Here is a 10,589-nt window from a genome sequence, read left to right as displayed (position 1 = left end):
ATTTTGAGACCTTAAGGACAACATTGAGTGTGTGATTTTATAATCAACAACTGGGCCAAGCCCTAATCACATACATCACGTATTGGGTGATGTTTTCTTACCTTTGGTCCAAGCACAAGTTATATATAAAAACGACCTTTAAGCACGATCCTGTCCCGAGCCCTAGCGACAACCATAAATGGTGTTTCAATGAGTTTAAGTTCCAAAATCAAATCCCGGGACCAATCCCTCGCTCTCGGGACCTCCAATCCCACAAAACAGGGTGGTGGAATCGTCCCCTGAGCCCTCAGGCCAAAACCCCAAAAAGTACAAAAATTCATGCCCTGAAAAACAGTATGGCGCTACAGCACCACCTGCCAGGCGCTATGGCACCAAAGTCAGAAACGCTAACCTGAAAACCCGACCCGCGCTATAGCGCCATCCACTTGGCATTATAGTTCCAAAGACAGAAACCCAATGGCGCTGTAGCGCAACATACTAGGCGTTGTAGCACCAAAGACAGAGAACCCATTTTCTGGGTTTTTTCCAGTGAACTTCCCCGAGCCAAAGCTCCAAAAATTGATCCCAAACCTCAACCAAACCCACAACTGAACCCAAAAGCTAGTTCTACATGGCTTAGACATCAAAACCAAATCAAAACTCCCTCAAAACCTCATTGATTTCCCAAAACTAGAATCAAATCATAACCTCAATAAAAACTGTAAAACAGAGGAAAAAACTCAAGATTGAAGCTTTGAGAATCATTACCTCAAGAACTAAAGAGTTTCCTAGCAATCCCCCAAGCAATTCCCTAGCTTTAACTCCTTAAATCCAAGCTTTTTTAATGAAAATTTTCAAGAGATGGTGGGAGAGAAGACTAGCCGAGTGGAGAGAAAGAGAAGGAGGGTGTTGCTCTATTTTATGGCTGTGTTAAGGTTTCCTTTGGCTGAAGGAAAATGACTAAGTCACTAATCAACACCCAAAATTACCATATTGCCCTTAAGCCCCTAATTTTCTATTTAATGCCTTTATAGCCATTTTGGTCTTTTACCACCATAACTCCCCATTTCTTTATATAAGTCTCAACTATCTCCAAATAAAATTCTCATTTCGCAAAAATTCTCGATAATGCGCTAAATTACAAAATTATCCCTAGGCTCGCCCCGAGCTTGGTATTTGACCATGTTATGACCAAACCGCTACATTGCTCGCTAGGATCGTCTCATGCCGAATAATCCAAATATATCCACATAATAATGTGGTCTCATCATATCTCATAAATATATAACCATATATTCAAATATACCCATAACGGGTCAAAATTACAAAAATATCATTCTAATAAGAAACGGCCCACACGCATGTTTAGCACACTTAAACATGCAATATTAGTCATATAATAATATAACTCACATAATCATGCATATTATCACATAATAATACCATAAACAAATTATTGCCCTCCTGGCCCCCTTATCAAGGCAATAAGCCATATTAGGGAATTTAGGACGTTACAACTATCCACTCCTTAGAGAATTTTCGTCCTTGAAATTTTACCTGAACAACTAGGGATACTGACTCTGAATATCAGACTCCAGCTCCCAGGTCGCTTCCTAGACCTTGTTGTTCCTGCATAATACCTTAACCAAATGTGTAGTTTTGTTCATTAGGACATTTTCCCTCCTGTCTAGTATCTGGACTGGTTGTTCCTTGTAGAAGAGATCTGCCTCAAGCTGCAGATCTTCGTAACTCAATACATGAGTCACGTCTGACACATTTTTCCAAAGGACCCAAATATGAAATACATTGTGTATGACTAACAGTGTCAGAGGTAACGCCAATCTATAAGCCACCTGACCAATCCTTTCAAGGATCTCAAATGGTCCTACAAATTTAAGGCTTAGCTTGCCCTTCTTCCCAAATCTTCTCACTCCTTTCCATGGTGAGACTCTAAGGAAGACATAGTCTCCCACTTGGAACTCCACGTTCCTACGTTTGGGATCAGCATAATTTTTCAGCCTGCTTTGTGAAGCGAGCATCCGAGCTCTGATCTTCTCAATAGCCTCATTGGTCCTCTGAACATCCTCAGGACCCAATTATTTCCTTTCTCCTGTCTCGTCCCAATGAATGGGAGTTCTACATTTCCTACCATAAAGCATCTCATAAGGAGCCACTCTAATGGTCGACTGATAGTTGTTATTGTAGGAAGACTCTATTAAAGGCAAATACTTACTCCATGACCCATCAAAGTCCAGCACACATGCTCGTAGCATGTCCTCTAATATCTTACTTGCCCTCTCAGATTGTCCATCTGTCTGAGGATGATAAGCAGTACTAACTTCAATTATGTACCCATAGCTCTCTGAAACTTCCCAACAACTTGGAAGTAAATGTAGGGTCCTGATCTGACACGATCGACCTCAGATCTCCATGAAGGCGCACTATCTCTCTCAAATAGAGATTTGCGTACTAGTCAACTGTATATGTCGTCCTCACTGGTAAGAAGTTAGTTGATTTGGTGTATTGATCCATGATAACCTACACCAAATCATGTTGACCCACGGTCCTAGGTAATCCTACAATGAAATCCATTGTGATGTCCTCCCATTTCCACTCTGGGATGTCAAGAGGCTATAATCACTACAAGAAAAACAGTATTCATAACACTTAAAAACTGCTAACCAAGACTATTGATAACACTTCTGAAAATGCTAACATAGCCCCTGTTATTAAAAGTCCAATCTTTTCTATAACAGTATTTGAATGTTATGTTCGGTGTTATCTTAAACTATTCAATAACACATTTTTAGGTGCTATAATATTCAAATAATAACATTTAGATAGAGTTTTTGGTTATAAATTTGAAGTTTAATCTTATACTTTTTTCATAACACTTTTCAACTGTTACATTTGATTATTTTGATAACATTTTTAGTTTGTTATATTATATAAACCATAATGATTTTTTACGCTTATAATATGTTTTTAAATCATAACATATAGTAATAAAATTTTAAATTTTATTTTGATAAGTATACTTATATGGTTTTTTTTAATTAAAAGATTTTCATTATTGTATTTTGATAAAAAAATTCAAAATTAATCATAAAATGTAATTATCAATAGATTGATAAACCATAAATATTACATTAAACAATAACTAATTCAAACCATGAATGTGTCTACTTCATGAGATCTTAGTTCTAACTTAAGTTTGAAAGCATAACATAATAAAGTTTTATAATCTTGAACAATTTTTACTTCAAAAATGAAAAATAGAAACATTACAAGATACACAAAAGTAAACAAAACTTGCTCCATCCTTCAATTCATCATCCTTTGGGCACTTGTCTTTGTTGTGAGTCCATTTGCTTAGCTACAACAAAATTTAAATAATTAATGCTTCAACTTAAAGTTATAGTACACTAAAAGAGTACATAAAAAAAGTTAATTACCTAATTATAACTTTATCAGCTGGCCATGCAATTATACTACCTATAGCATCTTCTATATTAGACATAACTGTTGAAGGCCTCCACAGAAATGCATCATTCTTTCTCACAAGATCTATCCCCACTTTCATAGCACAAGGCCCAAGAGGAACATGGTGAACCTCATCCTTTGGGTCACTTGAAATAAAATAACCTTCTGCAACAATTTCTCCAGATCCAATCCAATCTAATATTTTGCATTTGGAGCCATTGATTTTAATGCAGATATTAGTGAAATAACAACTATAATTGATACTACAACTCAAACTAATCCATACCTCTATAGGTGTTTGGCTAGAGTCAGAAAGTTTTAATGACAAACGTATGCCCCCAATCCCATCATAATAGAGAGGTACCTGCCAAGAAAGAGATGAGGTTAACCATACAATCTACAACACAAAAATTATTGGTGCTTACAGATTCATAAGTAAATTCACGACATAAAAAAATAAGCCTATAAACAAAACCAATACAGGGGAATATTTATCCCCAAGAGATTAAAATGGCCATGGCACTCACATGGCTTCAACAATAGTTGGGTATTTTTAGTTAATAAAATATAAAATATTAAATAGATCTTAATAAATACCTAAACTATAGCCACTATAAAGAAAAAATAAACTTCATTCACACAAACCAAAAGAAACACAACTAATTGGGCTTCACTCAAAGACACATAGATATTGAATAAAACATTTCACAAATCCAAATTTTTAGACAATCAACCCGAGCTCTGATTTAATTTTTTTAATAATTGTCTACTCAAACTACTATTCACTAATCTCATAAAACTGTATTGCATTATTATTATTATTTGAAAAACAGAGAAGAAGATAAGACAATGTTAGCAGCATATACATATGTATGTATACGTTTTAGTATTGTTATTATTATTTGAAACTCTTGTTTTAGTGTGTACAAAATATATTTAAAAAGGAAGTCACCGCCCCTATAAATGTGCACAGCAAGCAGGAAAATCAGAAAATAAAAAAAACATAAATATATATTATTACATATATGGTGTATTCATATATCCACTTGATATCTTTTTGATAATTTTGTGTAGTGATGAATGTTGATAATGCTATAGTTTGTGCTAATATAACTAGTTTTACTCAGGGTTGTACTACAAAGTGCTTCTGGTATGGACTGATGGTGCTGAAAATTTATTTGCACAATGTGCAAATGTGGGGGACTCAGCATGTGTTATGAAGTACATATCATGTTATTTTTGTCTTCTTTAAATATATCTCTGTAAAATTAAAATATCATGAACCAACCCAACCAGCAATGAAATTCAAATAAATCACAAACTCAGAATAAACTTAAGCAATTGATGAAACACATTAACGCACACATGATCATGACAATGAACTTATGATGTTTTAATACAGTTTAGTAACTACTTTCACGTATCATGTTATTTTTGTCTTCCTTAAATATATCTCTATAAAATTATTATTGTTTAATACTTATTAGATGTGGTCCAAATATAATTATAGAAGTACCTGCATTGTAATTTATACCAGCAGCATGATAATTTATACTGAATATGTTTAATTGTAGCAGTGCCAATGGGAAACCGATTAAGATGACGGAGGACCATAGAGTAGTTAGTCATACTGAAAGACTGAGAATGGAAGAAAGAGGAGAGCCACTGAGAGATGGGGAAACACGATTATGCGGTACTTAAACTTCATTTTTTTTGTTTTTGGACTACCATAATCTTAAATAAAGAAGTAGTCACTTTTTGCCTCTTCTTCAGGCTTGAATCTTGCTCGGATGCTTGGAGACAAGTTTCTTAAAGAGCAAGATGCTCGGTTCAGTTCATAACCATTTTATATATTGGTTATAGTCTTTGTACTATTAGAAGGGATAATGGTTTTTGTACACAGTTATAGACAAATAGTTTCCTTCATGTTTATGTTTCTGGATCATAATTTTGATTATATTTTCTAATATAAATTTCTAATTCTATTGTGACTATCAGTTTTTCTCTTTCTTTCCTTTGTGCCTAAATATAGTGAGGCTTGGACTCTACTTTAACTCTCAGATGATTCTCTTCTATGGATGAATATTCTGCTGAACTATAAAGGTGTGATTTAGTTTGGTTTTAGTATTTTAGCAGCTGACTATATAAGGTGTGATGCAACTGTAGTGGTCAAGATGTATATGAATTATAATGGGTTTCTTTTTATTAAATCCATAATAGTCTACTTATATGCACTGCAAATAACATATGCCCATGTATCAGAGCAATTACACTTGATAATTGAAATGATCTATTGCAACATCTAGGAATTACTATATAGGAAAAGTTTAAGCTGCTACATGTTGCAGTATCTGGTTATTCTAAAAATTACTAATACTATCTGTAGGAATTGGTTCGGTCAGCTATGCTGACCTGTTCATTTCAGTCACTAACAACTTAACTGTTTTACTCTTCTTAGTAATGTTAGTTAAGTATAATTGTCTATAAATAGACATTACATTGTGCAGGTTATTTTTAATGACAATTTACATTGTATTAGCTCTGTAATCTTGTAAACAAACTGATATAGAAGGCTTTCAAGATTGTAATGTGGATTGATATTCAACAATAAAGAAAGTGGCTATTTCATTCAAATTCTCTTCTTCTTCTCACCTCTGTTTTTTAATTTTCTCTGTCTAAAGTTCTATAAGATTATTCTTAAGCTATTTGATCAATTGTATTTGACTAAGGATTCACAACACTATCAGCAGAGATGATTATAGTCATAATCATTTTGATCCATTTGCACTCAATACTTGTTATGCACATGTATTGAAGATCAAGTTAATGTTTAAGCTAATGGGCCACACCGTTAATTGTTTTACGATGAGTAGTATTTTGAGGAGTAAGAACCCATTGATGAGTATATAAAGAGAGAGATAAGACAGAAATATAATATTACTGAGAAAAGCTCCTATCTGTCCATACGAAATGGAGCTGAAAATGCAACTTATTCATTATCTTACTCCAAAGGTAACAATCTCAAAACCAAATTCCATGATACCAGTTCACTAACATATATTCTCTTCTCTTCATAGATTTTATTGGAAAAACAAACTGGAATACCATAAAAATTTTAGTTTCCTGGGATACAAACTGAACATTAAACTACCATGTGAAAATGACTTGTCTTGACCAGGGGAAAACTACAATAAAAAACTTCAGTTATTTGTATACTTTTTCTATAGAAGAAATATATTTATTATGAGAATCTCTCTAATCTTTCTATTTAGTTATATAAATATTATATTCTTAATAATTTTTTTTTTGATATAGTATTAATGTTTGTTTGTTTTGCATAATTTAATTGGGAATCGTATGAGTTATGATGATTTTTGTGTATAAAGCTCAATCTTGACTCTGTTTTTGTTTTTGTTTTGTGGTGTCAAATATCTATCTGAGTTGCTTTCGGAGCGTCTCAAGCTCAGTCCATTTGTGGCTGTGCTTCCATATTGCTACAGGTTATTAAACCAGGGTGAGTTTAGGTTCTACAACAACATAGTTTTTAAGTTTTCCATTGTTACCCCACTTGTCCCATAAAGTTAAGGGAAATTCTTATTTTTGGGATACTTTTTAATCTTCTGTGCTCATGGGGTTTCGATAAGAGTTAATAACATGTAAATATTGGAGCCATTGTGTCTTAATGGTGTGTAAAAATAAGTTAGTGTTAAAATCTTGGACATGAATGCACAGGTTCTTGTAAACTTAATTTTGTATTCTATTCTTTCTTTTCTTTAGGAATATTCTGTTGTAATTCTGTTAGCCAGAAATGATCAAATTAGTAACTACTAAGTTAGCTGATTGGTGTCAGCACAGCAAAGTCAAGACACACTTTGCTGCTGCATTTTTCATGTTTAAAAGTTTGAAATTATTGTTTTTTCCATTGGAAGTTCAATGAAGTGGAAAAGCAACTGTTTCTTTCTTTTCACTGAAAACAACAGCGTCAGATGTTTTCTCCCCATAATGGCTAGCATTCTTGTAGAGTAAAGAGGAGAAATCTATCTAATGTTAAAAGGGGAAGTTTGCCTAAAAAATATGCATATTAAAGGTGTTATTATGTTTTTCATTGAGGATTCAGAATTTTGTTGTCTATATCATGTGAGTTACAATACATCTTGAGAGGAGTAGTATAATCTTTTTGGGTTTATTACTAATTACATGTTGCCTAGAACCTGTATCATATTCCAATTGAGTTTTTTTTTTCCTTTTCTCATAAATAGTTCTTTTGTTAATGGGATGTTACTCTTTCTTTTGTATTTGGTTTTTGATGTATATATTTAAACTAAAAAATTTTATGTACTGGCCTTGCACTAAAAAATGTTTTACATTTTATTACCCAAGTTTTTGAATTGGAAGAAGCTATTTTTATAATTATTCTAATACATTTCCCCACATGGGTTTGGATTCTACTTTCAAATTTCTGTGAGTTTTTAAAGTTTATTAGATATACATCAAATAACTAACAAAAAATCAGAAAACATTTCAGCCATATTTATTAACCAACCATCAATCATTATCAATTCAAAATATTCAAACAACACACAAGTTTTCTTCCTTATCTCGCCGTAGCACACAAATTTCTCATAACCTACTTCACTAAGACACACAAATTATCAACCTTCCGTTATCACCGCAGCACACAATAATAATAATCTCAGGACCTACTTCACTATGGATGAATATCTAAGATATTCAAACTCCTCTAACATTTGCAAAATATTTTAACAAAAATAAAAGAGAACATACCTCTTGCAAACTGCTGCAAATAAAGTTCCTTCCAATTTGAAATCCAATGAAGCCACTAAAATGAAAGCAAATTTACATACCAATTAATAAACTATCAACATCATTCGACCTTTAATTAGGAGTCATCATTAAAAAAAATTACAACTCTTACAACCAAGAAACTATCCAAACCCACTATAGAGTCCTTGGAAACTAGAGCTCACAAAATAAAAAGAATAACAAAACTCTTAAATACAACGACAAGAGGCAGGAAAAGCAGCAAAAAAACTAAATTGAGAAAGAAATAAATAGAAACAGCCATTTACTTCTCACAGGGGAATGAAAAGTTAACTTTTTCTCTTTTGTACAATGCACCCAGACATTTACTTGAGCCGTGAATTATATAAATTTGACCCACAATAAAACTCTCCATTACATAAATTCGTCTAATAGCTAAGCTATGTTCATAAAGAAAATTTAAAAAAAGTGCTACAATATGAATTCTTTGATAATGAATAGGAAGATAATTGCACGGAACAATTTTGCAGTGATCACAAGATGCATAACCAAGTTTTTCAAGTTTACAACTGAGATAAAAAAATCGTCAACTTTTGATGTGGTAGTGATATAATGGTATTTCCTCACCCTTAATTTAAATAACTAAGAAAAAAAATATGATAATTTAATGAGGTAACACTTTGGTGGTGATTGTCCTTTAAAGGTGAGATAAGGAACACATAGAATTAATACAACCCATCCAAACACAGACGCAAAACATTCATCATAACTTAAGCATCAAGGACAACACTAAGGGATTCAACTTCAGCATATATATACCTTGTAGGCTAGTATAACCATGTATAACTAACATTCACATTCATCTGCAACCCATGCTATTGCATATCTCACATAAAGCAGAAAGCAAAAAAAAAAAAAAGTCGATCATATGATATTTACACTTTAATCAACTTAAATGAGCTTTTGCCCAAATGCCTTGGCTGACGAAGTAATTAACAAGAGAAAATTGTGTATCAAGCTTAACATGCTAAAATAACATTTAATAAACTAACAACCTTCAGTTCATTATATGCTGCATAGTATTGAGGATATCTCCCCTGAGGTCCCCCGAAGGCTTCTTGCCATGTGTCAATTAGGATTAGTATCTTTTCCCTCACATTCAAGTCTGGCTGCAGAATTTAAACAATTGCATCAGACAAGTTAGATTTACTAGGAATGCATAGGAGAGATTCACAGTGAAAGGACAAGAAAAACAGATAGGATCAGAAGAAAATTAGGGTACCTTCTTCTTTACTATTTTAACCATTTCATGTAAGATATCACGCTCAACTATCTACTGGAAAACACTCTCACCACAATTTTTGCTGAGAGTTTCTAAAGCCTAGATCAAAACATTCAATGAAAATTGTATCACAATTGAGCAATGATTGCTTGATTGAAAGTAAAACATAGCAGCAACAACTGATTCATATAATAAAAAATTTAAGTTATATTTTGAATAAGAGAAACTTACAATGACTTAAAATGACATCATAATGAATATGACGAAAAACCCACATGTCAAACAAGTACAAAAAACAAATAAATATATTCTTATATGTAGAAAGAAATACTAACAAAAAGAGCCAGAAGTTGTATTTTCGGATTTTTACTGCCAAGACGCTTCTTGAGTGTCTTCAAGGCATCTTTTGCTTGCCTGCAAATCAATACAAGTATAATTTGGCTATAAAATTGGAAAGTAAATTTAGGATCAACAAATGTACAAAAAACAACAAAAGACATACACAAGCGTTCCACCAAAAAGATAAATAGAAAGTACCCAGGGTCCATGTTAATAATATCACATAATTCAATGTTTATTGCCCAGTCTGGACCAATCAGCATATCACTAGTTGCCCTCTCGGCGCAGGCTGCAGCATTACCAGCCATGTCTCTTCCCTTCAGTTAAGTCTCCTGTCCTCAAATTTTCCGTAAAACAAAACAGACCCACAAATTCAATCATCAAATTTAGTTCAAAATAGAAGACGCAAACATATACCTATCAATGATCATCACTACTATTTTTGTCTAACCATTCTCAAATTCTATATACTAAATCCACCATTAAGACAAAATAATCCAAATTTGGGGATACAAATCAAGCGTTTGCAATTTCTGATAGAAATCAATTAAATTAAATATCCCACTCGCCAAACAAGTGTCTAAATTATATCAAAATCACGAAAAGAAAGCAAAAACTAGATAACTCCCAGCAACAACAGAAAGATGGTTAAACTTAAATACAACCACCTATGCAATGAGTACGCACAAAATATGTCCTAATAGATTATTTATAAACTAAATAC

General features: G+C 32.9%; 2 long non-coding RNA genes and 1 pseudogene across 3 annotated transcripts; 1 reads left to right on the top strand and 2 right to left on the bottom strand.

Moving 5' to 3' along the window:
* Nucleotides 1-3,576: 3,576 nt before the first annotated feature.
* Nucleotides 3,577-8,488, bottom strand: LOC133789800 (uncharacterized). The gene is made up of 3 exons (XR_009873710.1): nt 8,248-8,488; nt 3,749-3,826; nt 3,577-3,657 (listed from the first exon to the last, which is right to left on the bottom strand). It is a non-coding gene; the product is annotated as an uncharacterized LOC133789800 (long non-coding RNA).
* LOC133789799 (uncharacterized) lies at nt 4,609-5,299 on the top strand. 2 transcript variants are annotated; one of them, XR_009873708.1, is made up of 3 exons: nt 4,609-4,683; nt 5,040-5,155; nt 5,236-5,299. It is a non-coding gene; the product is annotated as an uncharacterized LOC133789799 (long non-coding RNA). The 2 variants fall into 2 exon arrangements; XR_009873709.1 differs by having other exon boundaries at nt 4,620-4,683; nt 5,037-5,155.
* Nucleotides 8,489-9,243: 755 nt separating the features above from the next.
* Nucleotides 9,244-10,219, bottom strand: LOC133789798 (TOM1-like protein 4; annotated as a pseudogene).
* Between the last annotated feature and the right edge of the window lie 370 nt (nt 10,220-10,589).

Source organism: Humulus lupulus, chromosome 7 (assembly GCF_963169125.1).
Source record: "Humulus lupulus chromosome 7, drHumLupu1.1, whole genome shotgun sequence".
Lineage (NCBI taxonomy): Eukaryota > Viridiplantae > Streptophyta > Magnoliopsida > Rosales > Cannabaceae > Humulus > Humulus lupulus.
The sequence above is the reverse complement of the archived record's forward strand: the minus strand, read 5'-3'. Positions and strand labels throughout refer to the sequence as shown.